The sequence below is a fragment of the Saccostrea cucullata genome, unplaced genomic scaffold, assembly GCF_032062105.1.
Source record: "Saccostrea cucullata isolate Sc308-1 unplaced genomic scaffold, CSIRO_AGI_Scuc_v1 ctg2212, whole genome shotgun sequence".
In the NCBI taxonomy this organism is placed as follows: Eukaryota; Metazoa; Mollusca; class Bivalvia; order Ostreida; family Ostreidae; genus Saccostrea; species Saccostrea cuccullata.
The window spans coordinates 18,169-30,064 of NW_026936505.1; the positions used below are offsets into that span (position 1 = coordinate 18,169).

At 32.1% G+C, this 11,896-nt stretch overlaps 1 long non-coding RNA gene across 1 annotated transcript; it reads left to right on the top strand.

The window, feature by feature from the left end:
• The first annotated feature begins 6,544 nt into the window (after positions 1–6,544).
• Positions 6,545–10,586, top strand: LOC134245739 (uncharacterized). The gene is made up of 3 exons (XR_009987513.1): positions 6,545–6,632; positions 7,829–7,965; positions 10,405–10,586. It is a non-coding gene; the product is annotated as an uncharacterized LOC134245739 (long non-coding RNA).
• The last annotated feature ends 1,310 nt before the right edge of the window (positions 10,587–11,896 follow it).

Here is an 11,896-nt window from a genome sequence, read left to right on the forward strand (position 1 = left end):
GCAATTCAATTTTAATTTAATTTAATTTAATTTAATCTAATTTTGAATTTGATTTATCACATAAGTTTTGGTAAATTCGTATAGAATGCGTGAGGTGGAATAGAAAAAAGTAAGTGCAAGCAGTTATGTAGAAATCAATCATTTGCGATCCCACTTTCTCGAAGCTGTCTATGATGAATGTTCCTTTGAAAAAATGGAAGAGCTAAGGAAGGGTACATTTAATGAAATTATTTACAGAAAAGGTTTACTAAAAAGATCGATTAAAAAGTAAATAAAGAAATGTGTCAAGTTACGATTACTGATTAAGGACAGGTGAGACTTTCCTCAATAAAATAATTAAATTTTTTTTCCAATATTTTGCAACTGACATTACAGAATTATTTTTACATAATTACATGTATTCACAAGACATCAAGGTACCTTACCAGGCATTTGTGTTAGATACCAGAGGTTGGCATTTCTTATATACCGGGGTAATTCGTCAGGAAAAAAAATACTTCAGTTGGTTTGTCAAAATTACATTTTTAGTGTTTCAAGTTTTTAAATACATGTTTAGAAAGTGAAAAAGATTTTGTTTTAATATTATGAATTAATATATTAATATAAATTAGTCAGATAAGAATCATTCATCGAATTGGCTGGGGCAGAGTATTATCATACTAGTTTTTTACTATTAATAGTGAATATTGTTTTTTTAATTCATTAAATTATTATTTTTATTATTGGGGGTGGGTGGGTTGCTTTCATTTTTTCCTTGAGAAGCCCACCCCCCAAAAAAAACCGCTTTTGAAAAAGTCACTATGGTCGGCCTGTGTAATTAGGGACACCTGTCCTCACGTGCCATTTCAGGTAGAGACACGTGCCGCGAAGACACCTGTCACTGTGTATTTTTTGTATATTCTATGTGAATTGAGATGGTTTTGTACCTAAAGAGAACAATGGGCTGTTGTCGAGCATGTACACACAGTCTCCGACCGAAAATTCTTTTAAATTAAGATGATGATTCGTGTTTCTCTTATCATTTAAAAAATTGTATATTTCACCAAAAAAAAGTTATACGTCAAGAGAACATATTTATAAAATAACCTACATTTAAGAAGTTCAATGCAAGAACAAACTATTTAGAATTTTTATTTCAATTTTCATTACTGATTTAAAATAAAACTATCCTCTTTAGAAATTAAATAATTTTCTATAGGTATTGAATAGATCTTAATTCTCGTCGTGTATAATTATATTAAATCAGAATGACGTTAATAGATCAATGTGAAATCAAAACTGTATTTAATATTGTTGATGGGTTTTTGTGTGAAATTTGTAATCTAACGTACTACAAAGACATTAATTTTATTAGATAAATGTTTATAATATAATTCATCACATAAAATGTTTTTTTCCCTCCATTTTTTGTTTAAATATGTACGCAGATCCCCGTGTAGTAAACGCCTGCACTTTTCGCATGAAATTATAATGTAGGGTCCTAAATGCACATGCATTATATTTAACAAACTTTAAAATTTTCAGGCATTTTTTTTTCTCCAAAGGCCATTGCTCTAGATAAAGAAAAGTCTATAATATTTTGCATGATTTTTTTCCTTAAGAACAATGGCTTTTAAAATAGTGCATGCAAAGGCAATCTATTAAAAGAATTAATTGTATAATTAATTCATTGTATAATTGTCACGATAGTATTTTTGTGCAGTTTTTGTTGATTTCATTCTATAAAGGTATGAAGTTTGTCAATACTTCAACAAACATTTCTTTATCTATGTTGTACACTACTTTATTTTTATTCGCCGACATGCTACTCTTTAAAAAAAAAAAATAAAACTTGCGTGACTAATAGACTCGATCTTCAGGCCTGTATAGGAAAGTAATTTCAGTTAGAGTAATAAACTAAACGGGATTTTAATTTTACTAGCATACCTTACCAGATTTCTTAACGAAAAAAAAAAAAAACATTGAAAGAAATACAGGGCAGGACCAGCTAAAGCTGCATGCATAAGTACAGCCCTGCACATCAACGAGTATAGATGACTTTCGACAAATCTTTCCCATGACTTCACTTATACCAATCACGACTAAAATACTATATCAAAATACTGTTATATTTTCCTGCCTTTGATTAGATGTTAGTTTTGTTCCACCTAGAGATATAACTCTTCTTGATATAACTCTCCTAAGAAAAAGGTTTTCAACATTCTGATTGATTTAACAATTTTACGTGTTGAAATGATGTGGGAAATTTTTTTAGCTAAAGGCCAAGGAGTTTAAAGTACAATGTACATGTAGCTATTAGAGAAAAGTCTAGCAGGTCCACCAGTAATATTGATAGCAGGCTCAAAATCTAATTAAACCCCGAAAAGGAGGGAGTTCAATTTGTAATTTAATCCCCCCCCCCCCCAAAAAAAAAAACAACAATTTATTAGCAATGAATTATTAAACACCGAACTTTTCAATCATCACTATTGAAATAAAAAAAAGAAAACTGTTCTTGATAATCATATTATAATTGTAGCTCATTTTCATGCCTTTTAGGATTCCTGTGGAAAGTTCACAATAAAAAAATGTGCTTTTAAAAATTTAACATCTTTTGGTGATTATAAATTCATAATCATACATGTAACAGTTAAAAGAAGCGGAGAGAGAGGGGGGGGGGGTACTTTCAGCAAGGACGGCCACTACCAACAACCAAGCCCCGAAACCCATATCCCGAAGGCAAATAAGTTGAGGTGTCAAGAACAATTTTTTTTCTGCTCTTGCCTCATGTATTTAACCGCTATTTTTCTAAATATACTAGGTCTACACATCATATCTGCAAAAAATATTTAGGAGCCCCTCTTTTAATCCATGAAAAGGGGAAAACTTAATTAAATTCTAATATAAGATCTCTTAATCACACTTAATCATAACAGTGAATGTAAACAATTTATATTTCCCATCCTGCATCGCTCTGTAGGCGCTTTATTTCATTGGTCAATTTCCCGAGGCGCCATTTTTGGAGGATCGAGAAGGACGAAGAAGAAGGTGTAAGCAGCTGGCAAATGTGAAAAGTTAAGATGGTTTCACCACCCAGTGTCTTTAAGACTGTGATAAATGCAATGGCCAACGATGAAGGATTAGTGTACGTATATTTTTGTTAATGTTTTACGGTAACTAGTTGTAATATTTGGCAACAACAATTCTTCACTATCGGAGGCAACTTTTGTTCTGACGCCATTTTGAAAAGTTGGATACCTAAGTTTTAAATTGTTAAGTGTATATATTGCAGAGAGAAAGAGAGAGAGAGAGAAATTTGAGACAGTGATATAGCATAACTTAGATTATGGAGGCCCCAAAGGCACCGTGCATGTGCATGCTGTATGTTGTAAAATGGCAACGTTTCGCCTTTTATCATGTTTATTAAAATGTATGCTCCATATGTATGTTCTCTCTATATATATAAATGAATACTTTTCGGAATTAAAAAAAAAATATTTTTAACCCCGCTCAAATAATCCGGATGATAATAGTTACACCGAGCATGGTTTCGTAGTTAAATTCAGACTGTAGAACATCCGGTTTGAATACATGTGTTTTCTGACTTTTCGGATAGCCAACTCTTGTTTTTTGGAACTTACGACTTATGGACAGGACAGGTATAAATTAAATAGTTTTGGTTCAAAACTATGATAAAGCATCGATATTTACAAAAAGTGTCTTCAATCTCAGCTTATCCGATTATTCATGAAGGATATCCTCATCAGAACAGTCGGAATAGATTGTAGCGAATAGCATAACCCTTAAGGGTACTACTAAACAGAGTACGCTAGAGTACGATAGAGTACTTTAGAGTACGTAAGGAAATTTATGTTATTTAATGCAATTAAATTGTTTACTTATGTATGTACAACTTGATTAAACATTATTATAAACTTAAATTGCAATATTTGTTTCAAATATTTGTTTTTAGCGATATTTTGAGAAGAAACTAACATTCGTAATTCAATGCATTAAAGATTACTACCGGTAATACCCCAATCTCGAGAACTATTTTGTTTCAGACTCACTTACTGAAGATTTACATTTAAATTTTCAAATATTAAATTAATTGCATGTATAAGTATTTTGCACATTCACAATGAGACATTTCAACACGTTTAAGTTAAATTAGATCGGGATCAAACGATAAACCGTAACCTGAAATCAAATATTGAAATAACTCCTAAAATAAAAGAAAATATACAAATTCTATTTAAAATATATATTCAATATTTTAAAATAAAGTAGAAAAACATTCAAAAAGTAGTTTAATTGCATCAAATTATAAAATATTACTAGCGTACTCTAAAGTACTCTATCGTACTAGCGTACTCTGTTTAGTAGGACCGTAACCCTTAATCATATGCATGACGATGATATGGAGGGAAAATACTCGTACATAAAAAAAGTGAAATGTAGGTGAAAGCCTGTCCACTTTTCTGAAGAGATTAGGTTTGTTTTATTGTTTATTGAAGTAGTTTACTGCTCAAAAGATTTTTTTTTTGTAATGTCTAACCTGTTGAGATGAAGATGGAAAAAAAGAAAAGTCTAATAGTGAATTAATATTGATAGTATGTCAAGAAATGCAAATGAATCATCAGTTTGAATTATCAGTTTTTTCACAATTATTGACCTGAGTAGGTCAATGTATAGCGAATAATACATACTCTTTTCCATATCACATCCTAGCCCAAGACACCAATATTAGCCAGAGGGACACAGGCCCTAGGGCTGATATTGGTCGAAGGTCTGATACAGGATGTGACGTGGAAAAGGGTATGTTTCATTATGTTTATCACAAACTTCGTAATAAAATACAGAACGCTTCAAGTTGAGAAGATCAAGAAAATAAATAATCATGCACAATAAAACTACTTACATACATGTACATGGTATTGTCTTACTAAACAGATTTAGCTGTCATTAGGTCAAAATTGCAAATAATAACATGCTTCGTATATCTGTATGTGTAACTCTTGATGGCTTGAACTTCGATTTCTCAGAAGTTCTTGATCGCTTGAAGTGAGTCTCCAGTCCCCATTTTTTCCACTATATAACTAAGCAGATTTGCTCTTGATTTCTCGAACTCCTGATCTCTCGAAACCCTTGATCCCTCGAGGTCAAAATGCAGTCCCTCTGTGCTGTGAATTTTACCCTTGATACCTCGAAGTGGCTGTGTGTATACCAAGTTATAATGTTCAAACTTTTGCCATAACTGTATATCTGTGTGTCTGTCTGAGTGTCTGTTGTCAACTTAAACCTTCACCATAACTTAAGAACTATACGAGATAGTTGCTTCATATTTAGTATGCATATTCCACTAATGAAGTGCTTTCAAATGGCAACAAGGTCTTTAGAACAATGATTATGTGATCTTGACTGTGACCTGTATGCTAAACAAAATTGCTTTTTCGAACTTTGTTGCTGTGTTTCACAAGCGCATCTTGTTTTTAGCTCTACTGGTCAGAGACCAGAATAGCTTATGCGATAGTTATGCATCCGGCGTCCGTCCATCTGCCTGTCTGTCCATCTGTCTGCAAACACTACTCCTCCTTAAATTTTAGTCTGATTTCAATATAACTTGGCACACAAGTAGACTATACTAAGATACATAATTCTGTGCATCAGTTTTTCATAAGTACAAACCAGTAGAGCTACAGTCTCGACAGAGACTTCTGGTTATTTTTTTCTTCCATCCCGGTTGTTGCTAATTAGTGATGGAACGATTGTCACCGACAATCGATTGTCGGTCGTTAGAAGCTCTTCGATGCTATTAATCGATTTTAAATAAATGTCGCTGACATCGCTAACAAAAAATAAAATTGTCATACTTTAATTTTATTACCAAATCCAAGTGGAAAGAGCATAAAAGTAGTAATGAATGTTGAAAACATGGAAGGATTCCGGGTCTTGTTGATACTTTTACCACCATGAATTGATTAAATATGGGGTCAAACTAAAACCAGGAAACGTTGAAATTGTAAGGTTTTACTATACAAAGGAAAACATAATTAGTCTATCTTTAAATGTAATTTATAATCAGAAATACAAGTCTTACTTCTGGATAACTACTATTAAAACTTGCAATTTAAACTAATTAAAACTAATTTTAAGAAATAAATACATGTATTAAATGAAAGGTGGGACTAATATCAGTAAAATACCCATTGCATGGACTTTATGAAAAATAAATTCCAATTCTGTTTCAATAGTCCTATACCATGTCTACTGTTTAAAGAAAATAAAATATTATTTTCCACTTTTAAAAAAAGAAAATTCAATTAACATTTTTGAATATATTTACATGTATGTAAGTAAATGATTTTTTTTGTAAAAGTATGACAGAAATATAAATAAGTTTTAACTTTTGTACATTAATTTCATTAAAGTTCAAAATTTTGATTATAATCGATTATTAATCGATTATGCCCAGCCGATTATTTAGACCCATCACTATTGCTAATGCTATTACATAATTAGTTTAAATAAGAATGCAATATTAACTGGACATAATTTATCATTTCAGAGAGAAGAAAACTGTGTGACTTTAAAAGAAAACCAGTGAGATAAAATCACAGAAAATGTATGATGATTCAGGATGTGGTCATTTGGTAAGTGGTAATTCATTCATGATTCGTATGTATATGACAATTGCCTGAAAAAGAAAAAGATTCTAAATTTTATTTAAATACTGAACTGTGGTATGTTTATCAGCTGTGAGCTGCAAGAAGTTTTATGTAAAAACTAGGGCTGAAACAATTTGCCCCTCCATGTTATGTGTGTATTGCTATGATTGACGTCACATACAATCAGTTCTCTAATACATACACTTCAATAAAACTTTGTCGTCTCGAACCTGAATAGAACAGGAAGAAACTCTGAGATCTCTCCCAAAATTTGAATGAAAAAAAGGAAATGCTTATTAACTGATTTCTTGCTGGTCAGTATTTTGATTACTTAAAGGAAGCTTTCCTTTATTTCATAGATATTCAATGAAATTATTTGAAGTATTAAATTTTGGTAAATTTTATAATACTAAAAGGTTATATGGATGAAAAAACAGCATGCGTGTATGACAATAGGGCTTAAATTTTTAATGTCTCTTAATTTTTCAGTGACATTAAAACAGGAATTGTCATCACCAATACACAAATTTCACATTCCTAAGAGTTTTCTCCAATTGTCGGCGTATCGCTCATTTTTCCCACTTTGTCCTTTTTAAGTTACTTGTTGATATTTTCAATCTTCAAAAATATTGGACAATTACTGAGTAACTCTCTGTATCTGTATTGCCAGAGTATGGGGGCAACATGAAAATCATAATGAATATGTTCATACAGATTTTATTTCTAAGATATTGTCCCTTAAAGTTGATACGGTTAAAGAGGGAAAACAGCGTCTTAAGCCGGTTGACCCCGGATCGACCCTGCGAAGGGGAATAACTTTTGTAAATGTGAATGTCCTTTATGGTATATCATATAGATCTAAAACTGACTGAATTTTGATCAGCCAATTCATGAACATGATGAAATAAAATTTTTATAATGGTTCAAAAGTGTAACATATGTTTTGGGACACCCTGTACATTTGTGGTATCTCTCCCATTGCAGTTTATAAACTTGTTATTTATTTCTTAAATAAACTGAGCGTACATGCAATACCGGTATAAAATTACTCATAAGATACATTTATTTTTAAAGTAAACCATGATAAAATCACATGTGTCCAATGCAGCATATGATAAATCATTAACATACAAGTACATGTGTATATATACTGTAATACATATATATTGCATTATATTTAGGTCCTGTTCTGTGGATGCCCTAAGACAGTGTCTACCCATCACTCCATCTGATATCACTTGTTCTGAGCATGTTTCTCTACAGAGAGCCTGTGGATAGAGGATGAAGAGTGACCTTGGACTAATTTTCTAGGTCAAAGGTCAGTATCAAAATCTACTGTATATCTTTATCTAAAATCATAGTCCAGCTAGAGTATATTTCTCCCCTGGTGTAATCTAGCTTTTGTGCAATGGGGTGGAGGGTCTGCAATGATCTTCAACCAATTTCTAGGTCGAATATCAAAATTAAAAAAAAAATCTCTCCCTAATATTTTTGTTATTATAAAGAGTATGTTTTCTCTCAAACTAATCAAACTTAAAGCAGGGTTCTTAGTATGAGATACATGTAGTAATATATTCTCAATGACATAATAAGGCTGAAAACTTTATTTATATTATCAGGGACCAACCTAGACCAAAAATTTAGGGAGACTTCACTTCTCCCTCAGAGAAATTTAGGGAGAAGTTTTGAAATTTAGGGAGACTTCTTGGCGCGCGTCGCGCACATTAATCATTAATAAACGTTTTAAAAATAAAATTATTTCATTGTTTATATTTTATGAATAAATACATTTCAATAATTTTCTGTATTAACATCATACTAAAAATAATTAAAAAGAGAAAAATTAGTATAGTATAAAGTATAAAATTATCTGACCCCAAAAATTAAACAATATCATTGTATAAATTTCTTATTGATAAACTTGTTTATCAATTTTTTTTTTTTTTCATTTCTTGCATAGTATGCACAATTAACTTTAATATTCTCTCTTGTTATTTTATAATCAGGCTCTTTGCATAGTCATAATTTTTTTTAATTTTCACTTCAAAATTGAATTCATTTTCAATCTTCAATTCTTTTTCTAAAAAAGTTTTTATGTACTACTGCATGTAGTACTGCACGCCGATTGAACTACTTGACTGTGTGTATAGATTAGACGTGTAATTTCTTAGACAGTTAATAACTCTACAATATAACAGTAAAAATATGTCTGCATACACAGCATGAATTAATTATTTGACAATAAAAAGATCTAAAATCATCTCCAACATCTTTGGCATGACATCGATCATGTCGATAGCTGTCCAGCTGTTTTACGTCTTGTTGTTTACAACCTGTAACAATGGACTTTTACATACACGGAAGCGTAAAATCTAGAGGAGTTCCGACAGAGTATTCGATGACTTGGTCATTTGTAGCTAAACAGGTGCAAGCGTCCTGCTGTTTCGTTTATTTCAGCAGTAATAAAACAAGATTTATAAACTACTGACGATTCTACAATGTTTCTTATTAGATTTTTTTATGATTTTCAATAAAGGGCAGAGCTCCAGATAAGGTGCGTATTTGCGTAAATACGCATTGAATTTTACAAAATACGCATTGAAATTAAAATCTGTGCGTACAGATACGCATTAGAAGTCAAAAATACGCATTGAAGTTCAAAGTAATGCGTACTCTTTAGAATAAAACAACTACGACCTATCTAGTAACGTAAATCCAAGTTAGCTCGGTACTTTGGTTGTCCGTCATAAAAGACACACGCTTTAAAGCGTTTGAATGATTACGATAACTGTTAGTCATGGCGACCAATAAACCAGGCCGGTTTCGGAAAATAGATGTAGATCAGAATAAATCCTTGTTTGATTATTTTGAAAAGAAAGGCCGTGCAGCAGGCTCGTTTACTACTGATACAGCCAAGCTTGTGACCTCTATTTTAGAGGATATAATCACAGCAGTTGTAAATGAGAAGAAACAACATAGGGTTGAAAACGTTACGGAGAGAACAATTAGGTCCTGGAGGCGAAAGTATCCTTGGTTAATAGTTAAAGGGGAGGGAGATCAGAAGGTGCTGATATGTAAAATATGCAGCGATCAAAATGTGAAAACAGTATGGGCAAATCAAGGTTCAACTAATTTTCAGAAAACTGCATAGACATAATACATGTCAGATGTCTAGAACATGTAAAAGCTGAAAAATTAAGCTTGAATTGCCATGCAGAAAAATCAGAGGATGAGAATCAAGTAATTATCGAGGCTAGCAAATCTCTCTTTATAAGCAGAGATGATGATTTAAGTAAAATATTTGTCAGTGCTAAAATGGGAATTAAATTTACAAAATACTCTCTTGGTTTTTTGTCAAAAGCAAAATCTGCATTGATTTTAAAATCTGGGAGTAAATACACTTTGTGCTAAAAAATTATCTGGAGCTCTGAAGGGTTTGCAAATGCTAACTTATAAGGCGACTGAAAACTTCGCTTTCATGATAAATTACGGCGAAGTTTGGAGCCCAAAAGCGACTATTTCGCCTCAGTCGCCCCCTAGGTTGGTCCTTGATTATGTTATTTTTTTTTCACTTATCATAAAGCATTAAATATTAAAGAGATACATGAAATGCTGAAATCATATGTATCATGGTCATGGACAGTAATTATTGATATTGCTTTATTAAAGGACATTGACTGATCTTTCAGATTTCTAAGTTATATTCAAGCATTATAATTCTGACATCATATAATATAATTTTGTATGAATATTGCAGATCATAGGTGATGTGAAGAAAACCAGGAAACGGATGTTGAAAGAAGTACTTAATGACCCTTATGAATGGACTTAAATGTGAAAGACTGTTCCATTGTTTATCTAAGATATATGAATTTATTTCATATTTTGATATCATTGAAAAATTCAGTTACAGTTTTTGTACATCAAATGAATTATTAAACATATAAAATGGTAATGTTTTTTTCTTTTACATGTAATACATTTTTTTGATAGATTTTTAAAAGAATACGCATTATTTCACATTGCTTCCTTTAGAAAAGTTAGGGAATCTTGAAGTTTCCCAGTAATTTCCACCAGGAGTGGGATTCCAGATAATTCCACCAAGTTTCCGCCACACAGAAAGTGCTACACAAGTTCCTTATAGTTTCCTGAGTCAAGGAAACTTCAGGAATCATAAGGTTTCACGAGCTTCTATGAAGTTTCCCATAAAAGAAAACCTTAAGATTCCATCAAGTTTCCATTCCACGGAAACCACTACGCTTATATTCCATATGGTTTCCTGAGTTTAGGAAACTTTAGGAATCATGAGGTTTCCCGAGCTTCCATGTAGTTTCCCGTATAAGGAAACCTTAAGATTCCATCAAGTTTCCATTCCACGGAAACCACTACGCTCCGATTCCGTATGGTTTCCTGAGTCAAGGAAACTTTAGGAATTGTGAGGTTTCCCGAGCTTCCATGTAGTTTCCCGTAAAAGGAAACTTAAAGATTCCACCAAGTTTCCATTCCACGGAAACCCCCTACGCTCCGATTCCATCAAGTTTCCTGATTCTGGAAACCAGTGGAATCTTCAGGTTTCCCGTTACGGGAAACTACATGGATGTTCGGGAAACTTCAGGTTTACAGAGGTTTCCGTGGTTCGGGATACCTTATGGAATCGGAGCGTAGGGGGTTTCCGTGTCACGGAAACTTGGCGGAATAACCTAGCATCCGCCATGGAAACCACTGGGAAACATGATGTAAACTTGAGGTTTCCATGTGGTTTCCATAAAGTTTCCCATGATGGGAAACCACTTTTTTCACCCAGTGATGAATGTCAACTCAACAAGTAAGGTTCCTTTTTTTCTTCAAAAAGTAAAAATTCTGATGCATTGGGTGAGTGTTACTTTATACCTAATAAAAGATTTTTTTCCCCTCCATTTAAAACTGTATGGAACTGTTTATATAATTAAATCAAACTTATTTCTTTCATGTCATAGTACCCATCATTCATAATATGTACAATCCCAATAGATGAATTCATATTTCTTTCTTTAAATTTGTATTAAAACATTAAAATATTTTGAGGGAAAACTCTCTGTTCATGTTAATTTACGGTGTATACCTTCTATCATTTGACATTTACTTTTTGATTGCCTAAATCAGATCTATCCATACATAGAAAGAACAGGAATACAGTGAATTTATTTTTTAAAAAGGGAATTATTATTATTAAAAAATTTAAAAGTTTTAAAAGAGTTATAAGTTTTAAA